Source organism: Lingula anatina, chromosome 5 (assembly GCF_051362555.1).
Source record: "Lingula anatina isolate TDL-2025a chromosome 5, LinAna3.0, whole genome shotgun sequence".
NCBI classification, from domain to species: Eukaryota; Metazoa; Brachiopoda; class Lingulata; order Lingulida; family Lingulidae; genus Lingula; species Lingula anatina.
The window spans coordinates 9,383,872-9,396,228 of NC_141771.1; the positions used below are offsets into that span (position 1 = coordinate 9,383,872).

A 12,357-nucleotide genomic window follows, 5' to 3' on the forward strand; every position below is an offset into this window, starting at 1 on the left:
TCAGAAAATATCTCTGGGTCCGCTCATGTTATTGACCATTTTACCTGTTGTGCATGATTAAAATTCAGTGTTGACTGACAGTGCTATTATAAGCATTATTTATTATTGCATCAAAATTGACAAAATGACCTATTTTGCATCTTTATTTTCTGTTTTTTGTCTGTACATTTGACAGCTTTGCTGCCTTGTTTTATGTTAACATCAGTGGCAATGGCAATGGACAGACCAACTGGATTACATTTGTTGTCTAGATTGAAATAACCTGCTAATAAATGAGATGGTCCTCTGAGATGGGATAGCCTGATTGAGATTGATTTGACTGAACTGGAAACACTACTTTGAATCCATCAATTGATGGCATTAGGGGAACCTTTCTGCTAGTACCTCTAAAATTAGTAACACTTCAGGGGGAAAATTGCTGAACTTACAGACAATTATCTTTGTGGGTTACCCAGACAGGTTTGTCTGGTTCTGAAACTTTCCAAAATGTCAGCAATGCTATAGAACTGTGGGCATAGTCAACACAGGTGTGTAGATGGAGGGAGCATGATAATGGTCTTTGTGTGTGTGTGTGTGTGTGAGCGTGATAGTTGCATCTTATGGTGCATTTCGAGTATTAATAGTGACAAAATGGCAAATGAAAAAATATATTTTCTCACTGGCTCTACTAAGTAGTCTTATGGCATAAATTATGTATGCCAGCTAATGTCTTGCCTTACTTTCATTTCAACAGTTACTATAAGTCCTACATTTAATGTGGAACAATGATGCAGGTATGCGTGGAATACTGTAGTACTTATTGGTGTTGCATAATCTTTATATCGGCTTTGGAAGAAATCACTACACAACAGTAAACACTGTTCATATATTTGACCAGTGTTTTACAAGATTGCATCACTCGCGTTGGCGTAGATTTATGTTTTGTATTTAGCAGCACGGGACATTAATCTTGATTTAATACGCTCCAGTGGTTCTGCATGAAGGCCTGAATAGTGTTTGTAGAGGAAAATTACCCTCGCTGTGGAAATTAGCTGCTGGCGGGTGCTCTGGTTTGTCCACAGTGGTCACAGGCTGGACTCCAGCCCACCGAGTGACCAGTGAAAACAATCTTTATTTGACCACACTGGGGGACATATTGGGAAGGTGTTGATAATGTAAAGTACTAGAGATGGTAAGAGTTTATTGAGAACTCAGTAAAAACAAAGTCACAGTTGCTGTGTATACACAAGAAGCTATAGGTTCTGAAGCATGGTGGCTGCTACTTTATGGTGTGGTGGGTGCAGGTATTATGAAATATATTATGAAACATATCCCTTGTGATGCTGCTTAGACAGAGATACAGACAGGCCTTTGGATTCCTGCTGATGGTGTTTGGGTGGAAAAGTTGATTAGAAAATGTTGAAGTGAATGGAAGGTGGCAGTTTGGCTCAGGAGCATTCTACTTGGAGTAGACATTTAGATATTTTGGCAAGCCTACGTTTCTTTAAAGTTTTGATCGCCCCTTTCCTGTTCCATCAGGTGAGTTCAACCTCAGTTTCTGCTCACTAGTACTAGTACAGTACTAACTGGAAAATGTTCAGTGGTCTTCTGATTCTGTTTTAAAATAGTGTGAGTTTTAATTATGTGAAGTAGCCATTTGGTTGCATCAGAGAAGTAGAGATGGTTGCATTGTTAATTAATAAGATGATGTGGTAACCCCATGGTAGACAGCACAATGAGGTGTCTGTGTGGGATAGGGTAACAAGGCTGCTGTTCTATATTTGTGTATCCCAGTGGGCCACCCTGTGTAGCTTGTGAAGTGTGTGTTTGGGTGTGTACATTTGTGTGTGTGTGTTTGGTAGGGGGTGGGGTAGAGGCCCTCTTTGCTAATTTATTTATTAATACATAAATTTATCATTAATTGTGTGGTTACTCTTGAATTTGCTTTTGGTCAGTGTTTGTAGATAGCATTGACACTGTATTAGTTTGGTCCTTTTGTGACATAAGCTGGTTGATTTCCTCTAAATTGCTCTGATTACCAACATACATTACCATGCAGAGAGAACTAAGGTGTACCAAAAGCAACAGGTTCTTTATAGTATTAGAGTGTTTTACCTTACACTGGCACTGCATGTGCACTATGGTGACATCTGTTGGCTAACTTCCAGTCATGTTTATATATGTCTGCTTTTGAACAGGGACTACTAGTATATGGAAATAACTGTAGTTAAACCAGATTTTACAAAAAGAAAAAAAACCTGAGTTACACCAGTAAATTTCTAACTAACACCCCATTCTCATAGATTAGATCGACCTACATTGGATCGACCTAACTCCCTGGGGGTTCACGCTAAATAGCTGTCAGCCGGGCGGACACGAAAGTTAATTACCCCTTATAGCTTGTAGTAGGCGGGGACGGACACTTAAGGCGGATTATCTGACAGTAATCTAGTGAGACTCCCCGCGGTGATAGATCGATCTAAAAGTTGTGAGAACAGAGCCTAACATGCCCTTGTAGAAATGTTTAAAATCAAGCTGGCACAGCACTAGCAACCTGTTGAACTCCCTTGATGTTGAATTAGTGGCTGACTAAATATTGTGATTTTGGTGAGAGGGCAGATGGGATGATGTTGATGTAACCACATACTTCAGTAAAGCACATGTTAACAGTGGGCAGGGAAAACACATGTATGGAGTAATCAAAGGGGAGCTAATTGAAAAACGAGATGGAAGATAGGTAAAACATGTTGTGGAAACATTAGTGATCTCTTTTTATCACAAGGTTATTTTGAAAAGTTGCATCCAGTGGGAAGTTATGGTAATTGTTTAATTTAAAACCTTACTAACTAGCATTCTAAATATTCTTTAGGTGTCAGCAGTTAAATTTTAGTTACCACACACACACACACACACACGTGTACACAGAGTGAAAGAGAGAGTTTCAGGTTTTTAAAATTATGAACAGAATTGGCTGAATTAAAAAAAAAAGAAAGAATTAGTTTTAAATATTATCATCATTCTGTGATGTGCTAAAAAAAACTTAAAAATCAATTTAGTAGTGATTTAAACATTGTTACAAAACTGTATGTTTTTTTTCTGTCTTTGAGTCGTAAAAGCACGTTTGCCTCTTTTTCAGATTTTCTCCCTCATGAGCGAGACTCCCTAGAGGCAGTCGGGTATCAAGACCAGACTCTCCTCTCCTCTCTCAGGTGTTCTATATCCTAGACCAGGTGAGTCATCTGCCAGTGCTATGTTGGTTAAAGGTGCAACTTTTCTGTTTTCTCTTTAACATGCACTTAATATTTTTTTCTTAGCCCCATTTCAAGTGTGTGTTTTACATACATATTAATCAAGGACTGTATTCTGTTTTTCTTTAACAACCACTTCAGACCTGGCGTGAGTCTCTTAACTGACTGTTTAATACGGATGTTTGAAGAGGAGATATGTTTGTTATAGCCACACTAGCAGTTTTATGTCAAGATTATTCGCAATCATATTGGGTTTGATTCAGCTTGTGGATTTGAGTACTACAGAGGACTGAAGCAGTGTTCACTTCAGACTATATTTGGCATTCTATTAATTGGTCCTAATTTGGCCCCATGATTGGTCATATTCTAGCCGATCTGAAATAGTTCTGTCTGAACATGGCTTTCCTGGAGAAGGTAAATACTAGTACTCTATGCTGCTGTAAGAAGTCAGTATGATTATAAGTGGTCAGCTGTTGAGCAAAAACGCACAAGTCTGCATGTAGCATGTAGTGTCTGAGATTGATGGGAGATGTGCTGGTTTATGTTGAGAAATGGAGAGGTGAGATATCAAGTAAGGCAGAGAAAGTGTCATTATAGTCATATATGTCTTACTTTTCATTCTTTGTTTCTCTCTCGCCCTCTCTCTTTCCATCCTCTCCCTCTCTCTCTCTCTCTCTCTCTCTCTCTCTCTCTCTCTCTCTCTCTTAGACCCCATTCCCACAGATTTTAGATTGATCTATCCTTATGGGGAGTCTCACTAGATTACTGTTAGCTTAGCCGGCTTAAGCATCTGTCCCGCCTACTAAAAGCTGTAAGGGGCTAATTAATTGTCGTGCGCACTCGACTGACTGCAATTTAGCGTGAACCCCCAGGGAGTTAGGTCGATCTGGATGGATCGATCTAAATCTCTGGGAATGCACCCCTGCACACATTCCCCTCAGGGTTGCCCAGTACACCACCTCTCTCTCTCTCTCTCTCCACTATACTATCTGTGTGGATATAGGAAACATGATAACATTTACAGAGCAAACTGGGCAGCAATCTGAACCTATTACATTGTTGATGTGAGTGGGTCCCTCTGAGATCATTGCCTAATGGTTTAACTTTCTCCAGGTTGAAGATGGAGGATTCTTGGGAAGAGTTGGCCTGGTGGGAGCGAGGGGGGGGGGGGATTGAATTTTTGTTAAACGTAGAGTGTTTTAAAAGTCTTGGGAATTGTAATATCAAATAATGGAATCCATTTTCATGCTGTCACTCTGATGATTTGGCTTGCACTGCAGCCCTGCATTCGGCAACCTGATGCTGTGATGAATGAAAACAAGGTTTGGGTTAAAGTATCATGTGGCAAAAGTTTTCAAGAATAGCTTTAGTAACAGGTGAATGAAGGCAGGATGGAAATTATTCTTCAGAGGAGAAAAAGTTCAAGGAACAGATGGAATTGTTCCCATGCTTTCACTCCTGTTTGATCGTGTTCACTAATTCGAAAGAGGAAGTGAAACATTTTAAGAAAATGTCTTGTTAGTGGTAGTGAGACAGGTGTCTGAGTCTAGAAAATAGAGATGTGGACTACAAGGATGTGTGGTATTTTATCAGACTAGACATAGGAGGGGTTAACTGTGTGCTGGGGGGGGGGGGGGGTAGAGGGGATCAGTCAGTGATTTTGTACATTAAAGAGGCCTATGTTAAGAATGAAATTTCTGATTATATTCGATCTTTGGCTTAAAATTTGTCATTGCTAAACAATTTCTAATTTTCTTGGAGAATTATAAAAAAGGAAAACAAAAAAAGTCCCAAACTATTTCTCTTCTGCTCCATCATAAGTGATGACCTTTCAGAAGATGCTGATTACCAGAGTGTCTGCTCTGGTGATTGGCAGATATGGCCAAACCTCGGCCTTTGAAGAATAAAATGTGTTTTATGTAGTTTTATCAGCATTAAATGTGGAGAGACACTCCGAGGGGTCTGGCAACCTTTACTGTTCAGCTCTGAGAGGCAATTTCACAAATGATTTGGAAACAGAAATTTGGTCGATTTCAGTGCAGGATAATTGTACAGTAGTTAAATAAAAGAAATTTATGAACAAGTTAAAGAACAACTTTCTTGTTAAAAACAAGCACAATATTGCATCTAATGGTAGAAATGAAGCAGGCATAGATTCCCTGTAATACTAGTTTCTTTATCGATTAAAATAAAGTGGACATGCTAAAGAATAAATCAAAGAAATAACTGGTCAACCAAAAATAGCTTTAACAGTGCTCCTTCTTTAAATTTCTGGTCAGAGATTGACCTTGGATTAAAAATTATCATTCCATTTTGTGAGAAAATAGTTGTAATTTTGATCCACAAAAGAATTTCTTTTTTTATTCCGTACTAGTAGCTGGTGAATTGAAGAATCAGCTCAATGCTTACCTCCATCTTTCCTTTTTGTTTTAAATTATCTAAGTATCTAGTATCTCAGTGTCAGTGTGGGTGTTATAAACCAAAGCCAGACTCTCCTGGTGTGGATAATGTTGACCAGATCACATGAAATGGAACCAGAATCATTACACAGCTGTCACACATTAACATGTTATTTTGACAGGGTTGGTGTAATATTTACACTGTGGCATCAGCCATATGGTACTGGGCTGTCATCACCAGAGAGAGAGAGAGAGAGAGAGAGAGAGAGAGAGAGGGGGAGAGAGATGGGGAGAGGAGAGAGACAGTGGGGAGGGGATGAGAGAGGGGGGGGGAGAGAGAGAGGAGGGGAGGGGGCAAGGATGAGAGATTGAAGAAACAAAACAAGAGAGACATTTTTCCGAATTTCCTAATAAAAATTATCGTCCCAAATGCTGTTTGAGGCCATTTTTTCCTGTAAAAAAAGAACAATATTGATATTAATAATAATATATGACATGAATTTAAAGTCCTATTTATGCATGTACATTGTAGCTTATGCTATAGCATGTGCCGTTAAGAATTTTACAGCACAACAATATATCAATAAGCAAGTCTTGTTTATTGCTGTAGCCTGTGCTGTTATGTCTCTTTATTACCCTTATATAATCCATAGTGGATTCTTTCAAGGTTCATTTGAGAGCTGACCTTATGATGGTGGTCATTGTGAAGTACACCAAGTGTCAAATTCATTTCTAATTCTAATTATAGTGATTTCTGCAGCTGTGTTGAAGGTGGTTACGCCATGATATGAGCTGTCTGCATGAGACTCGAGAGCTCAATTTAATTTCATTTTGCACTTATTCCCACAATAAAAAGTAAATGGCTAATGTTTTAGACAAATGATTTCTTTATTCTAGTGGATAGTCTTGGGTTCTATTATGAATTGATGAATACTAAACTTTAATCTAGAGGTGAGGAGCAACGTTAGCTTTTTAATATTTTTACAGCAGATCCTAGGAACCTGCATTTCTATTTTAAATCCGAGCTGAAACCTACATTCCATTTCCGACCAGTTAACTGCTAGGCTGCATCGTTTACCCCCAAGGAAGATACCATAATGACTGAATTTAATTATACCAACAACCATCATTAAGATGAAAACAATAGAGTAATTTCCATGGGCAAATAATCGGATTAATTAACCTGCCAGTGACTGGGTCATCTGGGAGGCGGGCAGGATAGGATGTTTAATGGGTTTTTTTACTCCTCCTCTTGCTGCAAGGGTGGTTTTAATTGTTTGTCTAGTTGTATTGTTTTGATGGCCAAAGATACATTTGCTCATGCAATGCTTTTCCTTGGCTGGGATGAAAAATAGATAGAGATGTCTGAATATAAATTCATCTGATAGTGTATTATTTGAATTATTTATTTAGATCCTTTTATCATTTGCTTTAATGTCTTATGACATTGTGTTGTATTGTGAAGTTGTCATAGTGAGTTGTATATAAGATGATGAATAATTTGTTTTCATTGGGGGGGGGGGGTTAGAAGGGAGAGGGAAGTTAATAAGATAATTCCCAGCAAATGTAGCCTGAATTTGATTAAATCAGAACCGATTGTCAGATACCAAATTAAATTTTGTTCCTGTTTTGAATCTGCTGATCGCATTCAAGGACAGAAAATAAAAGTAGTGGTTTTCTATATTTAACAAGCCCCATACTGAACATATAAAACCTCTTCATGGATGTATTTTCTTTTGTAATATCCAGACATTTTGAAAGGAAATGGATGGATAGAATCCATCTGTTTTTGAGCAAGAAACAAAAAAGCGAGGACTTGGGTCTTTTTTTTTCTGCCAGTAAGTAATAAAACATTGGGAAGCTGCTTCGCACAGCTGGAAACTGAGTCGTCCCAAACTAACAAAGATGTCTTGTCATAAGATGGAGATGCTTAAAAGAAATAGCTCAACAAAGAATTGGGAAAGAAAGAAGATAAATAATTCAATTTCAGGTAGCCAAGATAAGATCAGGTATTGTCAAAATTATGTAAAGGTCAATATCATTCTTAGTCTTATGTGTAACAAAAGAATAAATCTAGAATAACAGATAGTCCCCTAAACCAATATGTTTTGTTTGGAGAGGAATAATCGGCAAATAAATGCTCCAGTCTGGTGTTAATATTTACAGTATCTTTTGATAACAATAGTTTCCTCCTCAGTGATTAAGATCAAGGATTCTGATAATGCTGAGCTTAATTTATATGCACTGATAATAATGCTACATAAACAGATTGTTGGCACTCAGCAAGATAGCCCTACAGGGTGGCTTTGTCAAAGAAAATACAGACTTTCAGTCACTGATTGATATCTGTGATTGTAGTCTGGAGTTGGATAAATCACAAAAGAGCTTAGAAGGAATCTTGGATGCATTTGTTATTTTAAATGTCATGAAAGAAGATGGCTGGCTAGATGAAATGAAGGAAGGAGAGCGAAAGAGAGAGAGAGAAGGGGTAAGGGAGAAAACATTCTATTATTGACAGTTAAATTGTCTATCCTGTTCGGTGTGGCATTATATATCCAGTGCTGCTGACATTGACAGACAGGGTTTGTAAGGTTCCACTGATTGGGATCATTGGCCAGAAAACAGCTGCCTTGTCTACAACCCAGCATATAGGGTAAAGTATGAGAATTACATTATATAAGAGCGCATTCTCAACGAATTAAGCCAGGCTTTACAAAGCCGGTGACCTAAAAATGGCGGACGTACATGAAAGAAAAACCGCCTAATCTTTTAATAGTCTCTCCGCCTCCCCACACGTCGTCCCTGCGGGGTACAGTAATTAAATCTCGGCTCCGTTCGCCATGCGGAAGCTACCTGAGAAATATTAAGTGCGCATGCTCATCAGTTAAACTCGTGGTGAAGAAGGCATAGCGGCTGAAGGCGATCGAAAAAAAAAGCTCTTCTGTTCTATTATCTTTGAAAACAGAGACGAAAAAGGAATAATTTGGCCCGTAGAGCAGCAATGAATCGACTATCTAAGGAGATAATATCACCAGAGATATTCACGGAAATATTAATGTTCGGTGCCGAGATTTAATTACTGTACCCCGCAGGGACGACGTGTGGGGAGGCGTGTGAGAGGCGGAGAGACTATTAAAAGATTAGGCGGTTTTTCTTTCATGTACGTCCGCCATTTTTAGGTCACCGGCTTTGTAAAGCCTGGCTTAATTCGTTGAGAATGCGCTCTAAGGTTGAATCGTGCAACTGGAATTAATTGCCTGGTTTCGGATTTTTTTCTGAAATCAGTAAAGATTAAAATAATAAAAAAATAAAAATATTTGGTTTTATCAATGTGTGATTTATGTTGTTAGATTGTAGCATTTATAGTTTCATAGAAAAACAATCTCCATTGATACCAATATGATGTTATCATTGCCTGCTGTAGCTCTCAGATGCTCATTCAGGCTATAAAAACACATCTTTAACTCAAGCTGTCTCATCCAGTTTGTGGAAAAGAGGAGAAAATTAATCATGCCATCTTTTATCTTCATTAAATCATGTCCATTCAGTTTCATGCTATATTTTACAGTGCCATCTGCCTAAATGGAGGCAATAGCATGTGGCATGTTCACACAGACTAAATCGGTCTCACAATGAGACTTTTTTGGTACTCTAACTACAACCCAAAAGCCAATTTCTTTTAAATTAGAAAATTTTGTAATAAATTTGTGATATGGCAGATAGGGTTTTCTTAGATTCTCGGATGAAAGGAGTTGTTCACAGTTGGTATGACTATTGGCTTAGTTATCTTCACAGTACAAATGACTTAATTTACAGCCTAAATATGGATCTTGTATCGTTCTAACTTCCCAGTGTGAACACGCCCCAGGAGATCCTTGGTATCAGTGATGTCTGTATCAATCTAACCCTAGGCTTATCTTGGTCAGGTGTGGGGTGGCTCCCCGCTGTGGCAAGGAATGTAGTTGTCTAGCAGTGTGGTGCCAGGGTGAGTAGACTTACAGAACTGGAGGTGACAAGAAGGATATTTAAGAGGAGGATTAGCATTGCAGAGTATTTACCTGGAGTTGACAAAGAACACTTCAGAAGGTGAGGGATAGTTTTGCATTGAAAAACAAACATTTTGACTGTACAGCATTAAGGCAAAGAAGAAACACTTGGTGGCTATACTGCTGTTAATTCTGTACTACTGAGGTACAGCTGTTGTCCAGTGAATGCATCAGGGTTGTATGCATTATAGAGAGCAGCATGCTTTTAAATCTTTTGCCAGAAAAAATAGTCGATACGTTAATCTTGATGAAATAATTTGAAGTAAATAGTCCTTCTTGGAGAAAGTTTGGCATGTGCTTCTGAAGTGCAGTTTTGGAATAGGGAGACTTGAATGAGAATTATTGCATAACTTACACCTGGTGTAAGTATATATGTGTGAAATCATGTGAGACCAGATCAGGTATCTGGGAGGAATTTTACTGCTTGGATACAATGCAGATGATCACAGAATGTTTTCATTTGATATTGTGCATATACCAGTAATTTTTTAGGCAATTTTTTCTTTTTTTTTTTTCCTTTTAAAGAAAAATTGAAGATATAATTTTTAATTGCGACAAAGACCCCCCAACAGTTACGCTTATAAAAACCTGTATAACTGCAACATGAAAAAAATTTTTTTTAAAGATTTAAATGATAGCACATTGTCAAACTTGTTTGCTTACAACTAGCATGGTATAATTGTTATTTTAATTTTATTGATGGATGCTTGTACATACATATATATACATGTACGCACATGGCTTTATAGAATTATATGACAAAAAATTGTAACTTTGTTAATGTAAGGATGAGTGGTGTTAGGTGTGATTTTAGGATGTGTGCGCTTGTTGGGAGAAGAAGAGTACAACTCAATATTCACAAGAACTTGAGGTTCAAAAGTTTACACATTTCCCCATATTCTTTCCTCTTTATTTTCTTTTCCAAGAAAAAAAAAAGCTCTGCAAATTGTTTCCTGGAGGCTGTAAATACAGTTTCCGCACAGGTGGCACAGACTAGGTGATATAAATACTTTTTACTCTGACTTTCCCCACATGCAATGTCATTACTAGATTACATGTTCATTTCACTGGCTTTACTCACAGTATGGGTTTGCGGCAACGCTGCTGGGTGCGAGTATGCATGTAAACCTTTTTTGCCAAAGGCTAAAAAAGCTAAGTACTCACAGTAGTATACTTGATTTGACTCAGGGAAATGACAAACCATGTGTATTTCCCTCATTGTGCCTTTGAATTGAATGTTTCTGAATTAATATCAGAATTTGAAAAAGATATTTTGTTTGATTTTGCGGATTTAATAAAGATTTTTGTGGGCAAGTATGGATCTCAATGACTGTGCACTGTACATTATTCCATATTAGATTGACTGGGTTCACCTTCAGGTAGGGTTTAACATAATGGCTGGTGTGGTTTGCTGTAATGCCTAAGGGATCATTGGAGATAATGATAATGATCACCTGAAATTTGAAGTCCATATAGGGCTGCACCTCAAATCAGGCAAGATAAGACCATTAGAAAGATATGATTGAAGTAAAGAGGTAGGCAATTTGATCATGTAGGATAATGGTTCTTCAAGCCCTCACAGGGAACTGTTGTGCTAGTGGGACTTCTTTCTGACCTGATTACAACATAAAAGAGATTGTTTCAAAAGCAAGATCTAGTATTGATATAATAATGCTTCTAAAAATCTGTCATTAAGTTAGTAGGATCATGGCTTTGCTTTATCATCTCAGGTTAATTTGGATAAGACTGTAGGAGATAAACAACAGCTGATTGATGATGTAAACACTGGCCACTATAGATTGTTATTCAGTATCTGTGGATTCCTCATTAAGATCACAGTACCCAGGTCTTCATATTGAAACGGTAAAATGTGGTCAGACGAGAAGAACATAATGATTAGCCAGTGCATATTCCTGTCAGTGTCGCCTCAACTGTATCTGGTGAAGTGTGAGAGAATGCCAGTTTGACAGTCAGGTTTATTGAAAACTGTTTGAATCTTCTTGTAGATTTGTGAGTAACCAATTTAGAAGCTTCTTTAGTGTCACTAAATTAGGTTAAGTCTGAAAAGAGTAAATTAGGGAAAATAAAGGCTTGAGACAAAGATCGAGTCCCTTCAAAGATCATTTGAATTAGTGCAGTAATGGTTTCTCCGTACAATCACAAGGACATGGTCATGCCTTCAGCTAGATAAGTTAGAAGGCTAGATTAAGATAAAAGCATTGCCTCTGTGTGTTAGGCATGAATGTATTTGTGCTTATATGTAAAGTTACTCAATATGTAAAGATCTGCAGACAAACCTTCACGCATGCATGCAGGTGCACACACACGCACAAACACACATTAAGTGACAGTTTATAGTGAATTAAATTTACGTTTCATTTATAAGATGTGACATGATATAGTCTTTACTTTAAAATACACTGTGGTCTGCACCACATTGGCACAACACGCAGTGCTCAGCTCATAATGAAGAATTGAAATAATCAATTTTCACAGGAATATCTAAGACAGAAGAGCACGATATTTCATGGTCAGGTAATATTGATAATATTGCAGGAGAAAACACTCGGTATTGTGGCATAGCTAACCAGGGCCCCATAACTTGAATTCATCGCTTGTTGCGACCGAGCGCAAGCGTCTCGATTCCATAACTTGCCCATACTCGTTCCATATAATAAATTGTAG

General features: G+C 37.9%; 1 protein-coding gene across 4 annotated transcripts in view; it reads left to right on the forward strand.

Moving 5' to 3' along the window:
* Window positions 1–12,357, forward strand: part of LOC106181099 (transmembrane protein 198) — a 44,902-nt gene that overhangs the window by 8,058 nt on the left and 24,487 nt on the right. The window contains exons 1-2 of one of the 4 annotated variants that reach the window (XM_087012535.1): window positions 8,262–8,279; window positions 9,553–9,712. The gene's annotated coding sequence lies outside the window, so the exon portion shown is untranslated. Of the gene's footprint in view, window positions 1–3,115; window positions 3,210–7,945; window positions 8,115–8,261; window positions 8,280–9,535; window positions 9,713–12,357 lie in introns of those variants that run through there. The other 3 variants (XM_013565377.2, XM_087012537.1, XM_087012536.1) reach the window with 3 other exon arrangements.